At 60.4% G+C, this 25513-nt stretch overlaps 1 protein-coding gene across 7 annotated transcripts in view; it reads right to left on the bottom strand.

The window, feature by feature from the left end:
• The window catches only part of ELFN2 (extracellular leucine rich repeat and fibronectin type III domain containing 2), a 48322-nt gene extending 29034 nt beyond the window's left edge, over positions 1–19288 (bottom strand). For 2 of the 7 annotated variants that reach the window (XM_053919532.1, XM_071221095.1), the window contains exons 1-3: positions 19251–19287; positions 18698–18756; positions 9889–10048 (exon numbers count right to left, since the gene is read on the bottom strand). The gene's annotated coding sequence lies outside the window, so the exon portion shown is untranslated. Of the gene's footprint in view, positions 1–9888; positions 10049–18254; positions 18382–18697; positions 18997–19107; positions 19228–19250 lie in introns of those variants that run through there. The other 5 variants (XM_053919537.1, XM_053919533.1, XM_053919534.1 and 2 more) reach the window with 5 other exon arrangements.
• Positions 19289–25513: the final 6225 nt, after the last annotated feature.

Raw genomic sequence — 25513 nt, forward strand, 5'->3', positions numbered from 1 at the left:
AGGCTTTGAGAGAAGAACTTGGTGACCTCCAGGACGAGGACAGGAGACGAGGGTGGAGGTCAGAGGTGACTCCTGGAGTCCCTGTGGGTGTCAGCAATAGCAGCGCCCACCCTGGAACAGAGAGCCTTAGAGAAGGAGCAATAAGCCAGGGTGGAGGAGAAGAGAGGAAGAGTCCCATGTGGGACAAGTTGAGTTTTAGGGGCCAGAGGAACACCCCAAAGGTCATGTCTAGTCAGCAGGTGGCCATGCCCGATGCCCAATAGCCAGAGGCAGAGCCCAGCAGAGAGGGAGCCTCAGGCATCCCAGGCCCACGGCTGCTAGGAGGGCGGTGGGGGGGTGCAGGCTTTGCCCCCAGGGCAGGGGCTGAGAATCAGGCTGGGCTGGGGTTCACCCCTCAGGGACAGGTGTGGCTGAGTGGGTGCTCTGCGCGGCGGCACTTGGAGTCAGAGCACCTGGGTTCGAATCCCAGCTGCTACACCTCATCACGTGAGATCCTGAGCACATCATTTCCTCTCTGAGCCTCAACTTCCCCCTTTGTAAAACAGAAGTAAAAGCAGTATCTACCCAGAGGTGTGAGGAGGGCTGGAACCCCCAGACAGAGCCCCAGAGATGCAGGATCTCCAGGGACCTGCTCCCTCAGGGCCAAGGGGCAGACAGGACACTAACCTTTGTCGAGCACCTACTACACCCCCGGTACCTTGAATGTAGTAGTGACCACACAGAGCGGTGGTCAGGGAGGAGGGGCCTGGAGTCAGGTGGCCCCGGGCTGAATCCTGGGTCCCCTACTCACTGACTGTGGGACCAGCGGTCGTGGGGGGGGGGCTCACCTCCCCCAACCTTGGCTTCTGCGAATGTGAAATGGGGGTACTGCCGGTACCACTCGTGGCTCCTGGGATCGTTGTGAGTGTGAAACATGAAAACATGTCAAGCATTTGTCACCTGCCTGGCACAGATCACTGTTGTCACTACTACAGCTGTCATTACTGCTCCTCCCAATAACGCAGGCAGGCAGATACAGCGGTGGCCATGTGGCAGTGAGGACAAGGGCCTCTCCAGCCCTGGTGTGCAAGACCTGGGCTGGCTAACATCTGATCACAGGGCCCCTCCGTCCCTCCAGGACAGGGTCTGAACCCTGCCCTGAACACTCCAGGCTGTGTGACTTTGGGCAAGACACCTCACCTCTCTGAGCCTTAGGTTCTCCCCCTAAAAAATATGAGGAGTCCCCCCCCACCATCCTCTTAGGGCAGAACAAGGCAATATGCAAAAGGAGCCCAGCCTCGGGTCCACCCAGAGCGCCTGCTCCCTGAATGAAGCAGTCACGGTTAGCGACTGGATGTGAAGACCTGGGGGACAAGCGAATGCAGACAAGCACTCAGAGTGGGGTATTGGGGGAGATGCCCCCCTGAGCCCCCACGAGCACCCCCCCAGGGCTGCAGCCTGGGCACCTTGCCCCTATTCATCCCCCACCCCCACATTCCCCCACCCGGGCCCCAAACTGTGCCCCCTCCACGCTCACGCTGCACCCTGCCAACCTCTGCAGCAGACACACAGCCACGTGTGCCCTGACCCAACCCCCGTGACCAACCCGGCCACCCCCCACCTTCCCCGGCTCTGCATCTGCTCAATTAGGGAAACTGGGGAGCCAGGGAAACAAAGACTTAATTTCTGAGCTAATCAGCCTGCCTCATGCTAATTACCATCCTCCCGGGCAGTGGGGCAGACTTCTTGGGGGAGGCAGAGGGGGAGGCTGGTCCCTGGGAATGACACCTCCTCCCCACAAAGCCTGAGCCAGCCCAGGGAGGGTGAGGTGGGGGGACCACAAGGCTTGAGCAGGTGAGATTTCGAGACGGGGCTGGGTGGACGTGGCCAGAAGCAGGGGACACAGCAGGAAATGTGCCTGAGGCGGAGTCCCCTGGGCTAGCCCCACCTTCCCAGGGTTCCCTTCCAAGGCAGGCGGGGCGGGGCGGAGGGGAGGCAGACTCAGGCTGTGGGGAGGCCCTAGAACAGATGCCCCGGTAGGTGTCCAGCCTACGGCTTTGGCAGCGAGATGGACAGATGGACACTTTTAGGCTAGAAAATTGAGCAGTGCTCAGAGGGAGGCTTTTGGATCACAGCATAGCATGTGTGTGTGTGAATGTGTGTATTGCACGTGTACACGAGCGCACAAGCAAATGGGCTCAGGACTGGAAGCCTGGAGGCCTGGGTCCAACTCCCTGCTCAGACCTGGGCAAGTGCCTGCCCCTCTGAAGTTCAGACTCTGCATGGGAGAGCTGGAGGGGATGATGTCTACGGTCACTTGTCCTTCAACAAGTGTCCTGCCCAAGCGCCTCTCCATGGATTACCAAGAGCACTCAACACAGCAAAGCAGTTAGGAGGGCAGCTTGTGAACCAATGTCCCAGGTTCAAATCCTGGTCTCACCACTGACTCGCTGTGTGACCATGGATAGGCTCCTTCACCTCTCTGGGCCTCACTTTCCCCATCTGTAAAATGGGGATAAGCTATTTTGTTGGATTGTCATGAGGATTTAATTTCTGTAACGTTCTTAGAAGAGTGTCCACCACATGGTAAGTGTTACTTAGGTGTCATTAAATAAAAGGAATAAATGATTTCCTTTGATTGTATGAGCAGTCTGAGAATCAGACCCACAGAGGGTAAAGGGCAGAGCTGAGACTCAAACCCCGTACTCAGGACACAACAGGGAACCTGCTAAGCGAGGGGACCCACACCAAGGTGGACCGGGATGGCCCCCCTGTGCCTGAGGAGAAACGTCTGGGTGTGGAGCAAGGGGCCCCGTGAAGAGCCCAGGTGAGCCCCATGTGGGTAAAGACAGGGGCGTACATGTGTTTGCGGGCCCCGGAGACGTGGGGAAGGGCCCTGCTTGCCATGGGAGGCAGCATAGCTCATCGCTCCCCATTTTGTATCCAGAGAGCAAGTGTCAGCTCCTCAGTCAGAAGGCGGTGTGCACACTTACACAGTTTTCACATGCACACTTTCCAACACATAACACACACACACACACATCACAGGACCCACGCGCGCACGCTCACCCAAATTTAGTCCCTCCGCCTCTTCATGGGGCCCCAGGGAGTGACATCGAGGCCACTGCAAAAGGGCAGGCAGCCCAGAGAGAAGGAGGGAGAGGAAGACAGAGGGAGGGACAGGGACGGGATAAGAAAGCTTGGCTCGGCCCTCGGTGCGCCTGCTCAGAGACAGCCACTTCAGGCTGGCCCAGGCACTGTGGGAAGTGACAGCACCCAAGCCCAAAGCTGCCAGACCAGGCTCCACCCTCAGCCTGGCCACTCACTGCTGTGTGGCCCCGAGCGGGCGCCTCGCTGGGCACCACCTGCCCGTGAGTGTGGCGAGTGGATGGAGGCCCTGCGGCTCTGACCCTCCAGCTTGTGGTCCTGACTCCCAGTCCAGGCCTGGCTCCCACCTCCTCCCATGCCCCTCCATGTCTGCAGCTGCTCTGCAGGCCCAAATGGTCCCTAAAGCCTGCCCCCTGCCCCTGACACCACAAGCTTCCCCTGAAGCCAGGACAGAATGTCCAGGTCACCTGCCATCTCAGCCAAGCCAGTCACCCTGTCCTGAAAGCCCCTCTCCCACCATCAACCCCGGCACTGAAGCAGAGAGGGGAAGAACAGGGTGGTGACAGGGGACAGCAGGCACCCAGCATGAGCCTGTGGGGAAGAGGCTGGGTGCTGCCTTCCTGCATCATCTCCCCTAACCCTTCTAATGGCCCTCGGTCCCATTTTACAGGTGGAGAAACTGAGGTTCAGAGAATGATCTGCTCAGAGCCACGCAGCCACCGAGGGGATGAATGAGCCGGGACGTAACCCACGCTGCCCACTCTGAAACTCATCAGCTCTTTGCACATCCTGTCCAGCAGGCACTGGGGACGGGGGAGGAACCAGAAAGGCAGACACACCCACATTTCCTGACCTGACCCAGCATCCCAGGCCTCGGGACTCCCTAGGCCACAGCCTGTCCCCAGCAGCCTGAGAGGTGGTGGCTGGAATGGCCGTTGAAGCCCTGACTACCTGCTCCCACCACCAGGAAACCCAACAAGTAGTTGGCATTTATCGAGCACTCCCTGTATGTCAGGCGCAGCGCTAAGCACTATTTTCATTCCCATTTTCCAGACGAGGACACTGAGACACACAAAGGTGAAACAACTTGTCATGGGTAGAATCGGGAGTTGCCCCCAGGCCTGGGCCCACATGCTTGACTGCTGTGCCACCCCACCTTACAGCCCCAGGAGTTCCTCCGCTGTGCCCCACTATCCCCAAGCCAGCACCCTGGTGCCTGGCAGCCGCGCAGGCAGGCCCCACCCCTGGAGGCTCTGCTCAGCTCAAGGGCTGCTGAGCCACCATCTTCTGGGGCACCTGCTCTCCTCTGCCAGCCCCTCTGTGGGGCCCATCTCCTCCCAGGAAGCTTGGGGTCCTTGGTGAGCCCCCCGTCTGTCCTTGAGGGCCAGTCCTGGATGGCGGGGGTAAGCTCTGACCTCCCACAGGCCTCAGGCTATGTCCTCAAAGACAGGGTCTGGGTCGGCCTGAGGCCCAGAGACGTCTGGGATTAGCCAGGGTCACACAGCAAGGTGGAGGGAGGAAGGAACAGTTGTCTGCACCTCACAACTCAGCACAGATTTCACCCTCGCTCCTGTGCCCGGGAAGGTTACAGCTGGGTGGGCTGAGCTGCGGCCCGGTGTGGTAGAGGGGCAGCGGAATGGGTTTGAGGCAGCTTCTAGACCTCCTCAGGCCTTACCAACCATGCGGCCCCTGGCAGCCCGGCAGGCCTACTGTGTGCAAGCACTCCTCCCTCTGATACCCCCCCGCCCCCAGGAGCCAGGCAGTGCCCAGGCAGTGTCCCCAGTTCACAGATGAGCAAACTGAATCCAGGTGCACGGAAGCACTCGGACTCGGGGTCCAGCCCACCGTGCTTTGCTTCCAACCGCAGACCAGTCCCTCCTGTAGTCCCTACCCCAAATCCAGCCCCTTCCCCATCCCCGTCCCCAGGGAGTGCCTCTTCCAAGAAGTCTTCCCAGAACTCAGGGAGCTTCCATTCAGTGGGACTGTCCTCCTGTACATTCAGAGAGCAGACTGAGCCCCCAAACCCACAGAGCCTCTACCTTCAGACTAGGGCCTCCTGGGAGCTGAGGCTCTATACCCCCAGACAGGGGCTCCCTGAAGTCAGGGATGTCCCCCACAGATAGATGGCACGGTTTGTCCCCCACGTCCCTAAGACTAGGGGCTCCCTGAGGACAGGGTCACCACGCTCTCCTTCCTTCAGACTACAAAGTCACGAGGGCAAGACCCCCACCTCCCCCTTCCTGCACCTCCCCTCACAGAGAATACAGACTCTGCCCCGGGGGCACAGGCAGGACCCCAGCCCAGGCCTCAGCCCCTTCCTCTCCCTGCTGGAGCTCCTCCAGGCCGGTCCGTACCAGGCAACCTCCCCTGCCCCCAGGCCTGTCCATGAATCCTACCTCTGTTGGACACCACAGACCCCCCTTTCTCCTCCCCAAACAAATGGGGTGTTGAGCGAAACACTGGGACAGCCACACACAACACCAGGTCTATTCCCTGGGTGAGCGTGGCTGCCAGCAATGGCGGGGGTGGGGGGCGGCATCCAGACTGAGGGAGCAGTCTATTCATTCCACAGCCCCTGAAGGTCCAGCCTCTGAAATCAGGGCCACTCCACATTCCCTCCTGGTGGGGCTGGGCCTAACAGCCCACTCTCGGGGCACACCCGCCTGGGAGCCTCCACTGCCCCCCCTCCCTGGCACGTGCAGGCAGGAGCCCCAAAGTCCAGGGCCAAACCCCTGCTCGGCTCTATAGAGAATGTCCCCAAGCCTGAGTGTGGTCGTCCGTGAAATGGGTATGAGGACTCCTACTCTGCATGGACAGCAGCTGCGACTGCAAAAGAGGACCCAGCAGGATGTCCTCAGACATCGCTGGCACTCAGCTGAAACCGGTTTCTCTCTCCTCTCTCTTCGACTTTCTCTTTTTCTCTCAGGGAAGGGGCGAGACAACACAGGCCGGCAGGGCAGAAAATGGCCTGTCCCGACCACTTAAGATGTCCCCTATTCAGAAATCAAAATCTTAGATCCCTCAGGTGTGGGCAGTGGGGCCTCCCAGGGCTGGGGTGATTCAGCAAAGGCTGTTTTTCCACCCTGGGAGCCAAGCCTGCAAATCGAAGCTCAAAGCCCACCGCCTCCCAGAAGCCGGCCGAGATTATTAATCCAGCCAAGACATTATCCCCATTTTACAGACAAGTAAACTGAGGCATGGAGTGCTTAAGTAATTTAGCTAAGGTCACACAGCTAGTGGACAGCTGAACTGATTTATTTTGGCAATTAGGCTGCTACCGAAAGCTCTTCCTTACGGCAGGAGCCTTCCCTACTTAAGACTCTCTCCACGGCTTTGCCTCTGTGTCCGGAAGGAAGTCCAAACCCTCTAGCCTGAAACGCCAGGCTCCCCAGCAGGGTGGGTTGTGCAGCAGAAAAAGTGGTTGACCTTCAGTCACCCCCTCTGGGACCGAATGCTAGGCCTGCCACCTACTTCGCCCTTGGTAAATTGGGAGGTAAATTGGGAGGCAATTCACCAAGCCTCCCGAGACCCGCATTCCTCGTGGATAGAGTGGGAATGACAAGACTGACCTCCCAGGGTGGATGGCCGGGCCACCACCCTGGCAATCACTACGTACAGATTTATTGAACATCTACTACGTGCTGGACCCCATTCAAGGCACTTGGGACAGAGTAGGGAACAAGACAGAAAAAGCTCTTTCTTCAGGGAGCTGACATTCGACAGCTGTGGGCGGGTGGGTAACAAGCATATAAACAAAAAGCATCGGGTTGTGTTAGGGGCTATAAGGAAACACAGAAGGAGAAGGCCCAGACTGAACAGAGTGGTCAGGGAAGGCCTCCTGGAGGAGGTGATAATGAACTGAAACGGGAGACCGCCAGACAACAAGCCTGGGAAGCAGCAATGGGCAAAGGAGGAGCAGAACTCCTGCAGCAGGGACAGCAGGTGCAAAGGCTGGAAAGTTAAATGAGACCTGGAGCGCGCAGGAAAATGCCTGGCACACAGCGGATGCTCAGCAAAGCGCAGCTGCCCGTGCTATTGCTCTAAAACCTTAAGCGCCTCGCACCTTGCTTTCTTCTTCTGGAAAATGGGATGCTACATAGATTCAAGGGACTCCCAGGTCTCTCCCACAAACGGCACTGCATTTAAAGTAACGTTTGCTCCATTGTTATGCCTCCCACTTTGCAGGTGGGGAAACGGAGGCTCCCAAGATCCCACAGACCATAAATGGCAACATCAGGATGTGAACCTAAGTCTTATAACCCCAAAGCGTACGCTCCTACCAGCCCTCTGCGCTCTCGCTGTGCACAGAACACTCGCTGTGTCTCCCCACCGCACCCCGCAGCAGCTCTCGCTATCAGAACATCGCTTCTTGGATGGACTGGAATCTCTGCCTGGTTGGTCCCATGTCTGCCCTTGGGGGCCCCCAGGACAGCCCTCTCCCCTCAGGTGAAGAAGTCTGACACGTTAGCAAGAACAGCCACTGCTCCAGGAGGCCCCTCCTAGGCGCCAGCCCTGTGTGCTAACTTCATCCCCTGCTTCACATCGAGGCGGTGAAATAGGAATCCTTACCATCCCCATTGTACAGATGAAGAAACTGAGGCCCAAAAAGACAAAGAAATGTGCACAGGGCCACCCACACAGAAAGTGGCAGAGTCTTCCTGCCCATCACTCCCCAAGACCCTCAAATGTCCCTCTTTGCACATCCTTTCAGTCCCTGGCCTGGCCTGTCCCCTGGTGGTGTCTAGGAGGGTGACGGGACCAACCTCCCCTGCACCTGTTACTGCCAAGGCGCCCCCACCCTGTGTGTGACAAAGACAGCCAGCAGACAGGGGGCTCAGGCAACAGCTCGGGGGACAAAGCCCATCGGTTACGGTGCACACACAGGCCCCCAGAGCAAGCAGGGGGGCCATGAGGCGGGGGAGATCCAGTCACACAGGTTCCATCTGGCTCTATGACTCAGAAGGTGCTGTGTGGCCACTGGGAGGCCGGCCCCCTCTCCAGGCCCGGCTTCCTGCTACGGAGAGGTCGGCTCAGTACCTCCACCCCCCAGGGGCCCCAGGGAAAAGGGCACAGTAAGGCAGACCTTGGCGAGAAGGCACCGCTGTCCTTCCCAGGCAATCCGTCAGAAAATCACCCTGAGATCCGTTTTAAAGGAATTACGACAGTGGCAGTTACCACTTACTCAGCGTCTCCACTCAGGAGCCACAGCAGGGGCATCACAGACATTATCCCAAGTGACAGCAACCTCAAGAGGCATGTACATCATCTCCGTCTCACCTATGGGGAAACTGAGGCACAGGCTCACACAGCGGTAAGGGCCAAAGCCGGATGACTCTGAATGGGGTGGCAGTGGAGGCTCCCGGGGGGAGGAGTCAGGCCTGGTGAGTTGGGCATTTGGGGAGGCAGGTGCCCCAGGGTCAAATCCCAGCCCCAGAGTGCGCACACGGTGTGACCTTGGGCAAGTCGCTTCCCCTATATGACACCTCAAAGGCACGTAACAATGCCAGGCTTCCCAGAGCACAGCAAACATGAAGGATGAAGTCCTTGGGGGCAAGGAGGGCGCATACGCACACCTGGGGGCTCTTACATTCAAAGGCCCTGAGGAGGGAGAGGGCTGCAGGAGGCAGAGGCAGGAGTAGCTGGCCACAGAGGTGAGAGGGAGGGACCGACAGGAGGGGACCTTGGCAGGAGGGGCCCTGATGGTGCAGCAGGGTCACCAGCCTGGCCACGTGGACAGGCAGGGAGAGCAGCGGAAGTGGGACACTCGGCTCAGACCACCCCGGAGCCTCCCTGCGGCCCACTTCAGCACCGCCAAGTCCACAGCTGCAGCCCCTCCCCTGTCCCACCTCCACTGCCCTCCTGGAGCTCCCACCACCCCTACTCCCTCCCTGCACAAGCCCCCTCCAGAGCACCCATCCCCAGCCCTTCCCTGAGGACCTCAACCCCGCAGCCAGCTGCCACAGCCCCTCCACGTGGGGACCACCACATCTTAGACACGCATCGCCCTCTCCTTAGCAACCACCAACACCAGCCAGACCGCCAGCCTCCTCCCTTGCCTCCTCCTCTCTCCATGGAGACCACAATGCCACAGAGGCGGGTCCCTCTCCACAGCAACCACGTCACTCAGCAACCGTCAGGACAACAGCTTCCTCCACGTGGCCACCACCAACACAGCCTCAGGGACAGAAACAGCCTCAGCCTCTCCTCTCCAGGGCAGCCACCAGCCCCGCCAGGACGGAAGGGCTCCTGCCAGCCCAGGCCCACTAGGGGAAGACCACTCTCCGTGATGCCTCCCAAAGTCAAGGCACCGGATCACTTCCTGCCCCTTTCTATAACAGAGAGCTCCCACCCACCCCACCCCACCCCTCCGCCGAGGGAGAAGAGGCCATATTCTCCCAGGCCACCCCAGGAAGCTAGTCCCCCACCCCCAGCAGGTGCACAGATGCCCCCAGCCCTGCTGGGGTGCGGGCAGGCCTGGCTCAGCCTCTCAGCAGGGTGCAGGGGCAGCAGTGGGGTTTCGGAGCCAGCAGCAGCTTCCTCCCCGCCCTCCTCAGTGGGCCAGTCCCAGGCCCCAAAAGGCCTGCCCTCTGCCAGCTGCCTCACAGGCCCTGTGGAAGGGAAGCTGGGGAGGGGCAGGGTGAGGGTGCCCGCAGCTGGGGGCAGGGCTGGACAAGGCAGGAGGGGACACACAGGGGGCAGAGGCTGGGCCACTCCACGGGCTGGCAAGGCCAGGTCGTGTGGTGTGAGCAGGCGCACATCCATCCCCACACTCACACACACTCAGAAGGACCTTGTCCTTACCAGACGTCTGTGAGCACAGGGGCCCTCCGGCAGCGAGGCTCTCTTCCTGGCCTGGTCTCAGGGAGGTCCCCACAGCAGCAGTGGTGACAGCAGCGGGACCAGCGGGGCCTCGGGTTCCGGCCCAGCTCAGGCAGCAGCAGCTCCTCACCCAGGTCCTCTCCTGCGAGGAGGCGAAGGGGAGAGGAGGGGAGGAGAGAAGGAGAGGGAGGGGACAGCAGGAGGGAGGGAGGGAGGGAGGGAGGAGGGGAAAATGCTGAAGTCTTGAAGGGTACACTCACTTCTTTCTTAGGTTTCCCATGGCAACCGAATATACCACAAATGAATATCAGTGTGAGAGAGAGGGAGGAGAAAGAGGCAGGGACTAGAGGGAGATGGAGGCAGAGATGGAGAGTGATAGAGGCAGGGAGATTGGGGTGATGGGGGCAGGGAGATGGAGACAGATGATGGGGCGAGAGTGATGGAGGGAAAGGGCCTCAAAACCCAGAGGGAAGGCTGGGGGCTCCCCACTCCCCGCCCCCATAGGATTCAGGGTGGAGAACAGGGGCCAGGGCCCAAAGGACTTCTTTTAATCCCTGCCTGGCCCCTTGGGCCGGAGCAGCAACCAACAGATGGGTAGATTTTCCGAGAGCCGAAGGGTCCTCACACTCCCCCACACTCTAGCCCATGTTCCTCACTTCCCGCTGAGCCCCACAGCTTGGAGGTCTCTCCTAAGTCATAGTCCCAGTCACACACCTCGCTCACAGTCACGGACACACACAGGCCACACCCAGGTGGGGACGGCCACCCCACCCTCCCACTGACCTGATGCCTGGTGCCCACACACTCAGCCCTCCCCCTTCTCACGCCCCACCAGCCACCCTTCTGTGGGCCACCCAGCGCCAGCACGGCCCGCTCCCCTCTGCCGCAGGAGCAGGCACGTCTCCCGGAGCACATCTCTTACACGGACTCTGCGAGGACCTGCACACCCCTCCCCCAGGGAGCCCCCCAAGACCATGCTTCCCACCCTGTGTGCTGGCCCACCCCCAGAGCAGTATACCTGCTGGCCTCACCTGCGCGACACACACACACGCCCAGACAGACGTGCCTGGCCCAGCCTTCCCTCCATCCGTGTGCACACGCACACAGCCATACACGCATCCCCTTCCCTTGGGGGCCCCCTTCTCTGTCTGGCCCTGCAGTCCCCTCTGGCAGCCCAGATGGTACTCCTGGCCCTCCCCGGCAGGCAGGGGCTCGCACCTCGGCCCCTCGACATTGCCATTCACAAAGGTAGGCCCACCAGAGCGGGCAGCCAGCAGCAGCGACAGAGCAGAAACACGTACCCCCCCACCCCCCCCACCCCCCCACCCCCCGGCGCACCGTCTCAACTCCATGACCCCCACCCGGAGGCAGAAAACCAGGAAGCAGCAGGCTTCCTGGAAAGGGCTCCCAGGCCCAGGGGTGGCACCCCCATGCCCGGGCCCCAGCTGCAAGGCTCACCCTTGACCCTGAGTACAGTGGCCTGCAGGGAGGGGACAGCACCCCAGGTTGCACCCTAGACCTTCACACACACACCTGCACCCACAGGACACCAGGACGGTAATCGACACACCAGAATGTCACATTCTTTCAGACACACGTGTGCACACAGACCCAGAGTCACTGCACACAGCTGCCCACAGAAACCAGACAGAGGGGGGCGCACCCCAACACAGGGACCCACACAAGTGCCACCGTGCCTGGGATCACTGCACAGACGCATGTCAGCACACCCAGGGAAGCACTGGCCCCCATCCCCTGCCCAGCACACACAGGTTTCACCACACATACCACACAAACCGGCCCCTGGGCACAGAGGCCCTCACACAGGCTCACGCGGCCACATATGCCCGCCCGAAGCATGCCGCCACACACGGCGAACCACTCCGCCCCCAGCACACGCGGGACTGCACGTGCACACTGCCCTGGACAGCCCCCGGCGGCGCCTCCCCCCAACCCGTCCACAGTCCCCTGACACACACCCCCTTGCAAACAACTCAGCAGTCCTTCGCCGTGATCACACCTTCTGCCCCCTTCCCGCCAGTGCAGCGCAGACCCGCCGCCAGCCCCCCGCCCGAACCCGCGCACAGCGAGGAGCCCAGAGGCCGTGAAATTGGCTGTGAGCGTCAGGGGATGTGGCTGCAAATTCTAAGCACAGGGAAGTAAGGCGGAAACCCAGCAGGCCCGGCTGCGCAGGGCGGGGACAACGCAGAGCCGCGGGCAGCTGGGGCTGTGAGTCCACAAGGGCCGCAGGTTGCAGCACCGGCAAGGGGCTGACGCCCCCCGAGCTGGGGCTCTGTGCGCGCGCTCCCGCCCCCGCAGCTCCCGCCCAACTGGCCCGCCAGCCCCCTCCTCTGGCCACGTCAGTGTGCACATTCCTAGCCCAGGACTGTGCCCAGGTGCACCGCACCGCGTGGCCCAGACTGGTATGCAAACCGGGGACAGACACACCCCGCCGCCCTATACGACCCTGCGTCTCCTTCAGGGCTCTCCGTCCCCTTCCTCCCTTCTCTGTTTCCCCCACCTCCGTCCTCTGGCCCCTGCTCACGCGCACAGCCGCAGGCTCAGCTCCACCCTGCGCCTTCGCACCAAAGGAAGGGAGAGGGAGGGCATCGCTCCGTCCAAGATGCAGGGCCAGGCCCTCTCCAGGTTCACTCATCCCCACCGCACTTCATGCCCTTACCTGCTGCGCGGCCTTGAACCCGTGACCACAGACTCTGCCTCTGTTTCCTCATCTGTGCAACAGCAAGGACGCAGAGAGTCGTTCTCAGATTGGATGAGGGGCTCTTTGAACGGGCTCAGAACAGCAGCCAGGGAACCCGGGAGGTTATTAGTCAGTATTAGTCAGTATCAGCCTCCTTCTTGCTGCTGTGTCACCCACTGGGCAGCACCTCGCTTCTCTGAGCTAAGGCTCCTCTGGTAAATGAGGGTGGTTTTGCTGCCTCCGGATGTGTGGGGGCGGAGTCCAGAAGATGCTGGGAGCATGTAGCAGCCTCCTGGGCTGCCATCCAACCAGCAAACATGGGGTGAATTAATCTGGAAATGCACTAAAAATGCAGGTTCCTGGGCCCCACATCAACTCTACGGGATCGAAACCTCACCAGGCAGCATCCAACATCCTACATTTAACAAACATCCAGAGACTCTGGCATCCCCCAACGAAAGGATACTGCCCCATTTCTTAGTCCAGAGGTTATGGTCTTATGTGGTTGATCCCCAAACTACATTCCAGATTCATCTTCCCAAATCCGCTCCAGGCTTTCCGACCTCCAGGCCTCGGCTCCTGTGTTCTCCTTGCCTGTCCGCCCCGCCCCCCAGAGGCCCTTGACCTCTTTCACAACCTCCAGCCCAAATGAGACAAGATTGCAGAGTGTGTCGCCCTGTGCCTGGCTCACAGCAGGTGTGCTGCACAGTGCCCCCAGCAGAGGCTGCTCCGGCCTCTGTGCCCCACTCACAGGGCTGCTACCCACGAGGCCTCCAGCCTGCAGCTCCAGCCCCAGCCCCCGCCATCCTCCGCAGGGTCACAGACTCCAGAGAACCACCTTCACACATGCCCTACTGTGTGTAAGTCCCACACGGGGCACTTGGCAAACGTCCCCCATGTTCCTCCTCCAGGACACAGGTTTGTGTCTACAATTCCTGCCTGAGCCCCCAGCACAGGAGCCGCCCCTGGGTGGGACATGCTTATAAGGGTGTGTTATGGGGGCTGAATGCAAAATACATCAGTCTACCCTCAATACACGGGTAGGTAACAGGAAGCTGTTCGACAAATACTATGAGTTTCCACCTGTAGGGGGCTGGGAGACAGACAGGAAATGGCCAAACAAGCTAGGCCATGCCCCCCTCCAGCCCCCCCACCACCAGTAAGAAAGCAAGGAAGGGAGGAGAGAAGGCATGCCCACCCACAGCCTTTATCTCCCCGAGACCCAGGGAGAATTTCCGGGGGAGAAGATAGAGATAAGCCAATGAGGGAAACTGAGTCAGCCTGGAGTCGTGGGGCTGGGCCCAGAGAATGGTCAGGCAGCCCTTGGGAATTGTTCCTCACTTCCCCCTGAGAGAGGTGACACGCACAGGCACACACACAGACACGCCCCCCCCACCACCAGCACACTTCATGGCAGGGGAGGCAGCTCCCACGTCCTCCGCAAGCTTCCTCAGGCCCCCGGCTTGGCTCCAGGGGGAATTCTATACACTCAGGGAGTGAACGTGAGGGCCAGAGAGAGAGAAGGAAACACGCACACACGCACACACAGCCCAAGACCCACTCTAGGGAACCAGGAATGAACTGAGGAGACAGATGGGAAGGGGGCGGGAACTCCTCTAATTGACACCTACTATGTGCCAGACACAAGGCTACATACCGAACATTCTCTTACATAAGGACACAGGGGAGCTGGGAGTTGGGTACCACGATCCCCACTTCACATCGCGGAAATGGGACCTTGTGGAGTGAAAGTGAACTTACTTGCCCAGGACACACCAAGGAGGGAAAAGGCAGAACTTGGACCCTGCGTCCCTGCCCTTGCCAGAAGTGAGACAGAGAGTGGTGGAGCGGCCCAGGGGCCACAGCAGAGGCCGAGACAGACCAGGGGCCTGGGGAAGAAGGTGATCGGGAGCAGGTCCCTTCCATCCCCTAGAGCAGGGGTGTCAAACTCATGTTCACCAGGTGCCACAGCAGCCTCGCAGTTGCCTTCAAAGGGCCGAATGTAACTTCAGGACTGTATAAATGTAACTACTCCTTAACTAGGGGCAAGGAGCTCGGCACTGTCGCCGGGTAGAAACAAGGTGCCGGGCTGGATAAAACAAGGTGGAGGGCCAGATTCCGCCTTGTGTTTGCCGCCTGTGCCCGAGGGGTGCCCCCAGTGTGCCCCCTGTGTGCCCAGGCTGTGCAGGGGCTATGGGAACAAGGGAGCAGTTTCCAGACCGTCACAGGTCTCTGTGGGGAGAGGGCGCAGGAGGAACAGGGAGAGAGCTGGAGACCCTGGAGCCCATCTGCCCCTCTGTCCCTGCAGCCACCACCACACCAACTGCTCCCCTGCAGCAAGGTCGCCTCCCCCACCAACAGAGGAGCAAAGCGAAGGCCCCAGCGAAGGCCAGAGCGATCCCTCGGCGAGGAGCACCCCAAGATGGAAAGGTCCCCAGACGAAGTTCAGTGGTTAAGTGCTGAGGAAGCTGCAGGGCTTCCAGGCCTGGTTCTGAGGCTGTGTGGCCCGCGCTGGTCTGCCACCTCTCTGTCCCTCGCCTGTGAACGCAGACTGTGAGCAGCTCCGCTGCAGGAGGCTTGGTGGCATTCGATGAGAGCCGCTTGTAAAGGGCTTCCCACCGGGCCTGGCTCTCAGACTCAATGAATATTAGCTCATATCATCAGTATTATTATCATTATAATTATTGCTGTCAGCTGCATCATGCAGCCAGCGCCCTTCCTCAGCACCCCATGGGTGAGCCTGCCCAGGTGGCTCTCTGGAGCCTCCCTGGGGACTGGCTGCAGAGCTGAGGGGGGAGGAGGAGGGGACTCTATTACTCCAAACCCCCAAAGACACGTCCCCAGTAATAATGGCGGTGCCTCTGCCCCAGGTGCTAATTGAGCAGGAAGAAGGTTAATTTAATAGGGGATTGGGCTGGGACAGCAGGAGGCAGAGGATTGAGTTAACCTTCTGCACTATTAGCGCTGCCCCTTGTTAGGGAGGCTCAGGCTTCGGCTTTGAGGCAGTCCTGCTTCCTGGCTGCCTGCTCTGCAGAGAGCACCATCACAGCAGACTTGGGGGGGCATGAGGAGCAGGAGGGAGGACCTGGGCCCAGAGGCACTGTGGCTGCGACAGGTGAGGGTGACTGCGATGGGTGTCATCCGGGCCCTGCACGTGGGTGCCACATTCTCACATTTGATCATCAAGGCAAGCAGCCACAGCCCTGCACAGTCAGGAGGGGCTGACCACCTCATCATGCACGGGACAAAGCAGAGGTGTCACTGGAATCCATTCTGCCGACCTCAGGGGATAAGGGAGCCACACTGGGGAGCAAGCATGGAGCCCCCAAAGACCATGCCAGGCTGACTCCACTAAAGAAGGCTTGGCAGCTGGACGCACCCATTTCTGTCACTGTGACCACCTCTGGATCTTGTGACAGGGAAGAACAAGCAAGCATTTTACTGGGAGTCAAGGGCAGCCTCCCTGCAGCCGGTGACCTCTCCCCCTTGGGCCCCTCCCCCTGGCACCTCTACCCCCACCCCCACTTCACATAGCTCCCCATCCCTGCGGGAAGTGACGTGAACCCACAGAGTGGAACAGGAGTGGGGAGGCTCTTGGTGAGGAGTGCAGCAACAGCAGCTTCCTTTACCCTCCAGGCCTCAGGCTGCCCACCTGTCCAATGCCCACAGAGCAGCAGCCAGCCTGCCAGCCTCGCAGGGCTGCTGTGAGGGTCCCAGGAGAAAAAAAAAGTTCCCTACAAAATCAGACTTGAACCAGAATGGGGGTGGGGGTGGGAGGGGAGGGCAGCTGCCCTGGTCTGGGGACGGGAGGCAAGGGTGGAGCTCACACAGACGGAGCCCCCTCGTGCGCCAGGAGCCCACAATCCCCTCTCACCTCTCCCAGGACCCCCCAGGGAGCAGATGAGAAACCGAGGCGCAGAGAGGCGACAGGGAGGCCTAAATCACAAAACACAAAGAGCAATGACATGGGATTAGAACCAAAAGTCTCTGGCTCCCTGGCTGTGGCCACTCTCTGCTGTCATGTGCACTCACACTCACACACACGCACACACTAATACACATGCACCCAAGGGTCTGTGTGACCTGGCAGACACAGGGCCCAGAACAGGCACCAGTGGGTGCAGACGGGGGAAGGGGAGGGGAGACACCCTATGGGGGGTAGAGGAGATGCACTATTGAGGGGCAGGCTTTAAGGAAAGGGGTCCCACACCCACTCAGGAAATGGGGCCTCTTGGGAGGGACCGCTCACCCTGAAGCTCCCCTTCTGGCCCCTCACAACACAGGGGACATGACCACACTCAGCCACACACCCAGTGACACCTCCACACTCCCACTGACATCACACACTCCGGCCGGTGGGGGTGACCCTTCACATTGCTGTCCCAGTGACGTCACTGGCAGCCTGGAGCTGATGTAACAACCAGAGGCTCTCACTGACGTCACACACTCTCCCCTGCTGCCCTCCATCGATCACGCCTCTTCCTTCCTGCCCCGGCCAGTGGCCCAGAGGCCCCCGCCCACACACACGGCTCCCGGGCTGCAGCGCGCCCAGGACAGGCACTTCCAGACAACACCTGTGTGCACACGCGTGCGTATTCCTCTCAGAGGACACACGTCCACACACGTGCAGGCCCACATGCCCCGCTGATGGCCAGACACATGTCCCACAGGTGCCCACGGGAACAGGTGCGGGAGCCAGCCACACACACACTTATACATGATTCAGCTCCCAGTGAAATTGTCCCTCAGGCGCTGAAGCAGCCTGTCTGGGGCCTGCAGCCTCCAGACATTCCTCCAGGTGCTGCCAGCACCCCGCTCCTCCCCCAGCTTCCCTCCCACAGCCCGGCCTGCCCACAGCGGCAGCCGCAGCTGGACACACGCGCAAGCACACGGTCCAGCCCCACACCTGTGTCCCTCGGCGCGGGGACCAGGCAGGGCCCTCCAGAGGTAGCCCAGGCGGTGGGAGGAGGCCGGGGGGAGGACACGTGGCAGGGGACCAGAGCTGCAGAAAGTGGCCTCAAGTGTCATGCCCTCCCCGGCTGAGAAGGGTCAGTGCTGCCAGCCTCTCCTCGCCTGCCCCCCTCCCTGGCACGCCTGACACATGTTGGCCTGGCTGCCGCTGTCCTGGACACAAGCTCCCTGAGCGCCCCCCCCACGCCCCACGTACACACCAGCTCTCTCTCCTCCAAACATTGCAAGGAAACCCTGCTGGACCGCAGACTGTGTGTCTGTGTGTGTACAGGGAGCGGGGCCACCCCTCCTATGTACACACACATCCCTCCCCACGTGCGCACAGCACCCCCCCAGCCAACACGCCCCCCCTCCCCCTCCTCTGCCCGTTGCTGGAGTCCGCACATGCACACGCGCACACACAGGGCAGCGGGCCCTGCCCCGGCCCTGCCGGAGCCGCAGTCTCTGCCCATTCCCGCTGCTTCCCGGGGGGCTGCCTCGCTGCCTGCCCCACTCCAGCGCCCCAGAGAAAGGGCGAAGCCTTGCAAGGGTCCCCATGCCCCTGGTGGCCCCCACTCCCCAACTCCAGTCCTTTTACCAAACCCCTTGCCCTCCTTGAGGGGGGAGGGGATAAAGCCCCACCCCGACCTCACCGCTCACCCGAGTTGCCACCCAGCACGGATCAAAGCCCCCTTACCAGCTATGAAGATGAATTCCTCGACCCCGGCAGCACTCCGTGAAAGAGGGGGGCGTGAGCCCCTGATTCAGAAAGATGAGGGCAGAGAGGTGCGGTGTGGCTGGCGCTGCCGTCCACCATCCAGGCTCTGCACCACCCCCCAGAAATTCTCACCTCACGACCGTCCTCTCGTCCTCCCGTCCTCCTCGTCCTCCCGCCTCCGCCCACCACCACCGCCACTCCGACACACTGCCAGCACAGGGCGGTCCCCGGGGGTTTCACAGGGATCCCCAGACCCAGGAGGCAGTGGGGGTGGTTTCCCCGTCTCATTCTCCCCCTGCTGTGTCCCCCTCCAAGCCTCACCCCTACCGGCGGAGGGGGTGCCCTTCGGTTTCAGCCCCCACTCCCGCCGTCTCCCCGTCTCCCCCGGCCGCGGGCGCTCCGATCCGGAGGAATTCACTTACCTCCAGCCCCAGCCGAGATCCGGGCCGAGCGCCGCCTCCAGCAGCGGCTGCTGCGGGGCCTGCGCGTGAGTGTGAGTGTGAGTGCGGGTGCGGGTGTGCGCGGTGCCCGGCGGGCTCGGCGCGTGTCGTGTGTCTGTGGCGTGTCCCGTGTGTGTGTGTGTCTGTGAGCGAGCGTGTGCGCGCAGACACCGCCACCCCCGCCTCCTGCCGCCGCGCCTCTGCTTCGGCGGGGCCAGCCGCCGGGAGGGGGCCAAGCGCAGCCGGCGTCAGGGCCGAGGCCTGCCGTCTGTCCGTCCGCCCTCGCGGCCCCGGCACCCGTTCCCTTCACAGGCCTTTCTGCAGCGAGGCCCCTCCGCCCCCTCTCCCAACTGGATCCTTCCACGGACACACGCACACTCACAGACACACACCCGCGCGGCGGGGGCAGCGCCTGGCTCCACCGCTGCAGCTGCAGTGCCCGGAGAGGCGGCGACGGTGGTCCCGCGGACCGCAGAGCCCGGGTCACTGGCCGGGCGCGTTCCCCGGCCCTGCCCCGCTCCCCAGCCCCGCTCACCCCTCGGGGCCCCAGTCCAGCCGCGGTTGCCTCCGGCGCATTCAACAGCTAAAGACAAACTTGACGTGGGGCGGGCCGCGGGAGGTGCGCAGCGCCCCCCAGCGCCCGCCAGAGGACATTCGCGCCCCCTGGGCTCAATCGCCATGGGTGGACCCCTCCAATCCCTGCTGACCCCCTCTCCAGCTGCCCGTGTCCCGTGCTCAACCGCTGGCGACCCAAGAAGTGTGACTGCTGCGTTCCCATTTTTACAGGCGCGACAACTGAGGCTCGGTGGGAGGAATGACACCTCCAAGGTCACACGTAGGCTAGCTGGCAGAGACCACATCGGGCTCCAGACCGGGCTCTCTACCCTTGTGCCAGGGCTCTGGCTGTCGCTCACTGCCTTTCCCCACCAACTGGGGAGTATGCCCAGGGGTATACAGGCTCTGTGGCTGCCCAGGGATGTTTGCCACTGGCACCCACCATATGCACCACCTGCAAAGGGTAACTGCTAGGAGGAAGAGATGCAGAAAGAAGTTCTGGCACCTGGGGCCTGTACCCCTGCACTTGGGCACAGTGCGGGGCGCACGCAGCCTCCTCCCTCCCGGTGGGGAGACTGCGGGAAGAAACAAAACAAACGCCTTCTCTCCGTGCTGGGACCAGTAACTAATACGCTGAAGCTCTGCCTAGAGCAGGCCCTGTGCATCTCAATCACTTTGACGGAGCCGCATGCACCAGCGCCTGCTCTCAGGTAGTTAAGCCAGGGCTGCAGGAACTCCCAGCGGGAGAATCTCATCCAGGCCGGGAATCGGGGAGACTCCCCAGAAGAAGCTACTGCCTGAACTGAATCTTGACAGATGAGCAGGAGTTGGTCAGCTGAAGAAGATGAAGTAGGATGTCCCAGGCTGCGGGAACAGCATGTGCAAAGGCACAGGGGTGTAAGACAGCTTCGTGTAGGTGCACCGGGACTCCACGAAGTTGGGTATTACTAGAGCAGAAAGTCTGTCAGAAAGTCCTCTCTCCTGTCATCTGAAAACAGGAAAGAGAGTCCAGGGTGGCGCTTGGAGGTGAGACAAGCGCTGGGTGCGGGACACTGTTCCTCCCAATAGGAGACAGACTTAAGCTGTCCTCCTCTGCTCTCCACAATTGCACTCCAGGCTGCCCGGCACACTCCTACCCACCCTTCAAGGCCCCTCGCTGCAGACCAAACAAGTCATTATGCTGTCTCTCCCCTCTAAACTGAGCCCTCCTAGAGCGCAGGGGTCGTATGGAATCATAATGTATGTCCTTCGAGTGGGGCCGGACTTGAAGCAGGATCCCAGCCCCAAGTCCTTGCTCCAAGAGACTTCCCTACCGCCCCGCCCACCTCGGGCGTAGACCCAACGGCCCCTGCGCCCTCTGACGGATCTAGGGTGCAACTGCAGAGAGCTGGCAATTCACCCTCGAGCCTGCGGCTTTACCTTCAGAGGTGGGCAGTGGCGGAGATCCCCCCACTCCCTAGCCACCCCCTCCCCACCCCCCACCCCGCTCCCTCACTCCGACCAAGAAACTGAGCAATGATCCCAAGGAATACCAAGTAGCAGGGGGCAAAAAAGGCCTGTTCTGGTTCTGTTTGCATGACTTTCTCAGTCATCCGCCAAAGGGCAAGTCACTCCCCTCTCTGAGCCTGTGGGCACTCCCTTCCCTCCTGGGACCTCCAGGTCTAGCCCGATGAGCTCTCAGCTGCTTCTGAGCTCTAAAACTTTCCAAGATTCTCACTTTGGAGACTTTCCCCTTACCAGGCAGACATAAATTGGCCAGCCTTTCGACCTTGTAACTTAGTCAGCATGTCGGGAGAGAAAGGATGGAGCTGGCCTGGGCTAACCAAGGGTCGTGGTGGACCACACCGTCTGGATGCCCAACTGACCTTTCTCTACACTGTCCCGTAGAACATTCTGCGGCAGTGGCAATGTCACATGTCTGTCTGTCCAGTGCGGCAGCCACACACCACATGTGGCTGTCGAGTGCTTGAAATTGTGGTTATTGGGATTGAGGAACTAAATTTTTAATTTTTGTTCAATTAATCTTTATTTCAATAGCCGCATGTAGCTAGTGGCAACCATGCTGGATAGTGTGGGCCCAGAAAGGCAGCGATCTCCTCAATAACAGAGCCCGGGGGGGGCATACACGCACAGCGCACCAGATCCCGAGCACCCTGCCCAGGCCTAGGGGGAGGGGGCGTCATGAGGAGACTGCTTGGAATCTCCAGGTGGTCAGGTAGGTTGAGACAGTATCGTGGGCAGCAACCTGTCCATCCCCATAGTCACTGTCCTAGGTTAGGTCTCACCACCTTTCACCCGGACGCCTGCAACAACGCCCCCGCCGCCCCCTTTTTAAAAGCCTCTCTTAGCTCCCCAGAGCCCAGGCAGAGATGCAGCATGTTTCACTTCTCACGGAATCAAAGGATCAGCCGCAGCTGCCCAGCAGCTCCCGCGTCACGATCAATCGTCACGATCAATCGGCGATGTCTGCCTAAGTGCGACAGAGACGACCTGCGCACCTTATCTGCTAGGGAGTCAAACCCAGGCGCTCTGCAGCTGAGCCCTTGCTTACCTCTCCCGCACCATTTCCTCTCAGCCCACACGGGCCCTGGGGCCCAGCGACTGCAGGGCCTGCCCTTTCCAGACATGCCCTGTATCTTTCCTCCCGTAATCTCCACACCTGTGTGCTTTGGATCCTGCTGTCCCCTCAGCCTGGAAGCCTTTCCTCGCCTCACGTTCCTTCCCCACTCGTCTACCTCCAGTCTGTCATCAGGTACTGCTCAAAGGCCGCCTCCTCCATGAAGGCTCCCCGACCACCCCTAAGTTAAGCGGGCCAAGTTACTCCTTCCTGCACTGGCTCCCAGACCATGCTGTGTAGGCCTTAATGACAGCGAGCACCACACCCCATTATTATTCACGCTTACGTGTCCTCCCCTCCTCGCTCCTCACTCCATGACCTCTGTCGCAGGAGCATCGTGCATCAGGGTCACTCGGGGCCAGGCATCCTGCAGGGCCCTTTCATACATCATTCTCATTAATAAGTCACCCATCTGGACTTCGGGGGGTTGTTCTGGACACCCAGCATCTCTCCCCTTCCCCTTCCCACCAGCACCCCCGTTTCCTCTCTCCCACTATCATGTACAGTCCCCAGGAATGTGAATCCAGGTCTTCCCCCTGTCCCCAGCTGGGCTAGTTGAGTCCTGGGGGGAGTGCTGACGTGTGAGCAGGACAAACAGCCATCCCAGAAGCCTCAGTGCCAGGTGACAGGCAGGTATTTCCAGCTGCCTGGACCCCTGTCCTGAACCCCAGACCCCCATCTCTCCCAGCTTGGGAGCCGCCTCCACCAGCCCACCAATAACTGCCTTGGCTCACATCCCGATGACCCCACGGCCCCGGGCACACCGCCATGAGAACGCTTTCCAGATCTTCCTTTCTGCTGAGCTTAGAGAACAGAGCAGCCAGAGCGAGAGGGAGACACAAATGCTAAAAGCTTCGTGGACTAAGGTGGACAAGCCCCGCCCTTGGTACTTAGGTGGATTTTGTTCTGCTGGGTCGGCGTGGCACTCTGCATCGATGCTAAGAAAATTAGGTGAGGCGACTCTTTCAGAGAAACGCACACACAGGAGCGTGTACGGGGCATCACATCCCTGTTTTACATCCAGACCCAAAAGATTTTCGGCTGTGCCTCCAGGGCTGGGACTGGGGCCACCATCCCTGGGGACACACAGCAGTGAGGAGACACAGAACCCAGAGGGAAAAGAGAAAAGGAAGATTTCCTGCCTAAATCCCCTGCCCCCTGCCTGCTGTGGCAACATCCCAATGGAATACGGAGATAAGGAGAGGGAGCTGCCTTCTCAGGAAGGTGGGCCCTTTATCTAGGGTGTTCCTTGTGCTGGGCTCCACGACAGGTCAGGGTATGCTAGCTTGAAGGTGTAAACAACCCCTGGGCCGTTCCAGGAGGAGAGGATTTGGAGCAGGAGGTTGGATGGGAGGCAGGAAAGGAGACCACAGGTTAGGAGGAAGGTGAGAGGAAGGGAAGCCCCCAGAGGAGGCCTGGTTGTGAAGGGACTTTGGAGAACACACACATTTGGAAGGGATTTTAAAGTTGTTTTTCTGTGGAGTGTGCAATTGAAGCCCCTCCCCCACTCAGCCTCCGTACACCTTCCCTTCCCCCAGGAAAGTCTACATGTGTATCCTATCGGTCATCTGTTGCTGGGTAACAAATCACTTCAAAATGCAGTGGCTTAAATTAGCAAACAAAAAAAAGTTATTTCACAGTTCCTGTGGTCAGGAATTTAGGAGTAGGTGGTGATGCTGGCTCAAACTCTCCAGTAAGTTTGAGGCAGGCTGCTCGGCCGGGGCTCCGCCCATCGGGAGGCTGGGCTGGGGCTAGAGGGTCCGCTGCTTCCAAGGGGGCGCAGGCTCACACTCACGGCTGGCAAGCCGGTGCAGGCCGCTGGCGGGAGGCCTCAGCTCGCTGCCACATGGACCTCTCAGCAGGACTGCTCGAGTGTCCTCGCAGTGTGGCAGCCGCTTGCCCCAGAGCGGGAACAGGGCGGAAGCCACGGTGCCTTGTGTGACCCCATCCTCCGAAGTCTCAAGACGTCCTGTTCCCGATTTCCTATTGGTCACACACGCTGCCCTGTTCACGGTGGGAGGGGCCACCCAGGAGGGAATGCCAGGAGGGAGGTACTGTCGGGAGCATCTTGTGGGCCAACTGGCCGGAGATCAATCAGTTAGTTACCTTTGGGGAAGCTAAGGAAAGCCTCTGCTCTGTGTCCAGACTAGCAAAGGCAAACACAGAACTAGGGGCATGGGTCCCCCAGCCTGAGGACCTGAGATCCTCTAATTCGGAGAGTCTCTAGTCCTCAGATGCATAGTCCACGAGTCAAGGGCAGCCCAAGGCCAATGGGGCATGAAAAATATGTGCAAGTTTCCTGATGAGGCTAGATAAGCGGAAAGGGTGGCTGGGTATGTATGTGCCATGCCCTCCTCCCCCCCCCACCACCACATGAGAGGGTGTCTATGACAGCCAGGAGCCAAGGCCACACTCTGGGGGACATTTTGAATTGTCCAGGTGGATACCCTTCTGACCGAAAAATCGTTATGGGAGGGTCCTTAGGGAGGGAACCTCATTAGGGGTGCCGAGGTACCCTGCTTGCCTGGCTTAGGGCTGAGATTCTTGAATGGTGAGGTGGGACAGCTGCCTCCCCACCAGATTCAGCAGAGCAGGCCTGCAGTGGACCCGGGGCAGGGAAGGAACGGGAGTCCCCCTGTTGATTGTCCTGGTGAACAACCCCCAGACCCAGCCATGTCTGACTCCGTCCGTGCCCGGGGTACCCAGCCCCCCACCAGGGTGCTTGGGGAGGGCTCTCATGAGCTCCTTACCCAATGGTGCAAGGGTCAGGTTGAGAGTGTCCCCTCACCCTGCAGAGGCCTGCTCCCCAGAGCAGGTGGGGTCTGCAGCCACACACAGCCCTGGGACAGACCACTGTCCCCCAGCCTTCCGAGCCGGGAGTCTCTTCTGAAACAGCCCCGGGATGAGGTGGAGGGGGTGGGGGCAGCCTCCGGGCTCTCTGCAGATACCTCACTTCTGCTGCCCACTAGCCAGAGGCCACTGAGCCCAGCACTTGGGGGGAGTGTGCCATTTGGGTCTAAGAGCCCAGACATGGGGGGTTCCAGAATTCTGCAGTCCAGAAACCCTGCCGGAGCCTCAGGCCTGGGCCCTGCAGCCCCAGCGGGGGGTAGCGTGAGTCTCAGCTGGCTCAGCGGCCATGAGGTCAGCCAGGCAGCCTGTGTTATTAAACCATCTATCTGGCTCTACCCGGAGGGAAGCTGGAGGCGGGGGGCAGGCCCACTTCCACTGCCTGGGTCCGGAACTGGGGCAGCTGGAGGCCCCCGGGAGCTGGAGTTCACTGGCCTTGTAGCCAGGCTTGTCACTGCTGACCTGCTGCTGGCTCCGAGGCTCCGGATGCTGCAGGGACTGGGAGGCGCTGACTGGCTGGTTTCCTTCTGTTCTTCCTCTGCTCAAAAACTTCCAGGCTCTGACTCCAGGGAGGAGAATACCAACTCCTTCCACTGACATCTGGAGTTCTCTGCAACCCAGCCACAATTCTACCCAGAGTCATAATAATAGCTCGAAAGGGGGCGGTTACTCTCTCCTTCAGGCTCAATGTCAAGTGCTCCCCATGAATTAAAGTCCCTGTGAATAATGACAACCCTACGAGGGACTTAGTGTCATTATTCCCATGTCACTGATGAGGC

This window comes from Desmodus rotundus, chromosome 3, assembly GCF_022682495.2.
Source record: "Desmodus rotundus isolate HL8 chromosome 3, HLdesRot8A.1, whole genome shotgun sequence".
NCBI classification, from domain to species: Eukaryota; Metazoa; Chordata; class Mammalia; order Chiroptera; family Phyllostomidae; genus Desmodus; species Desmodus rotundus.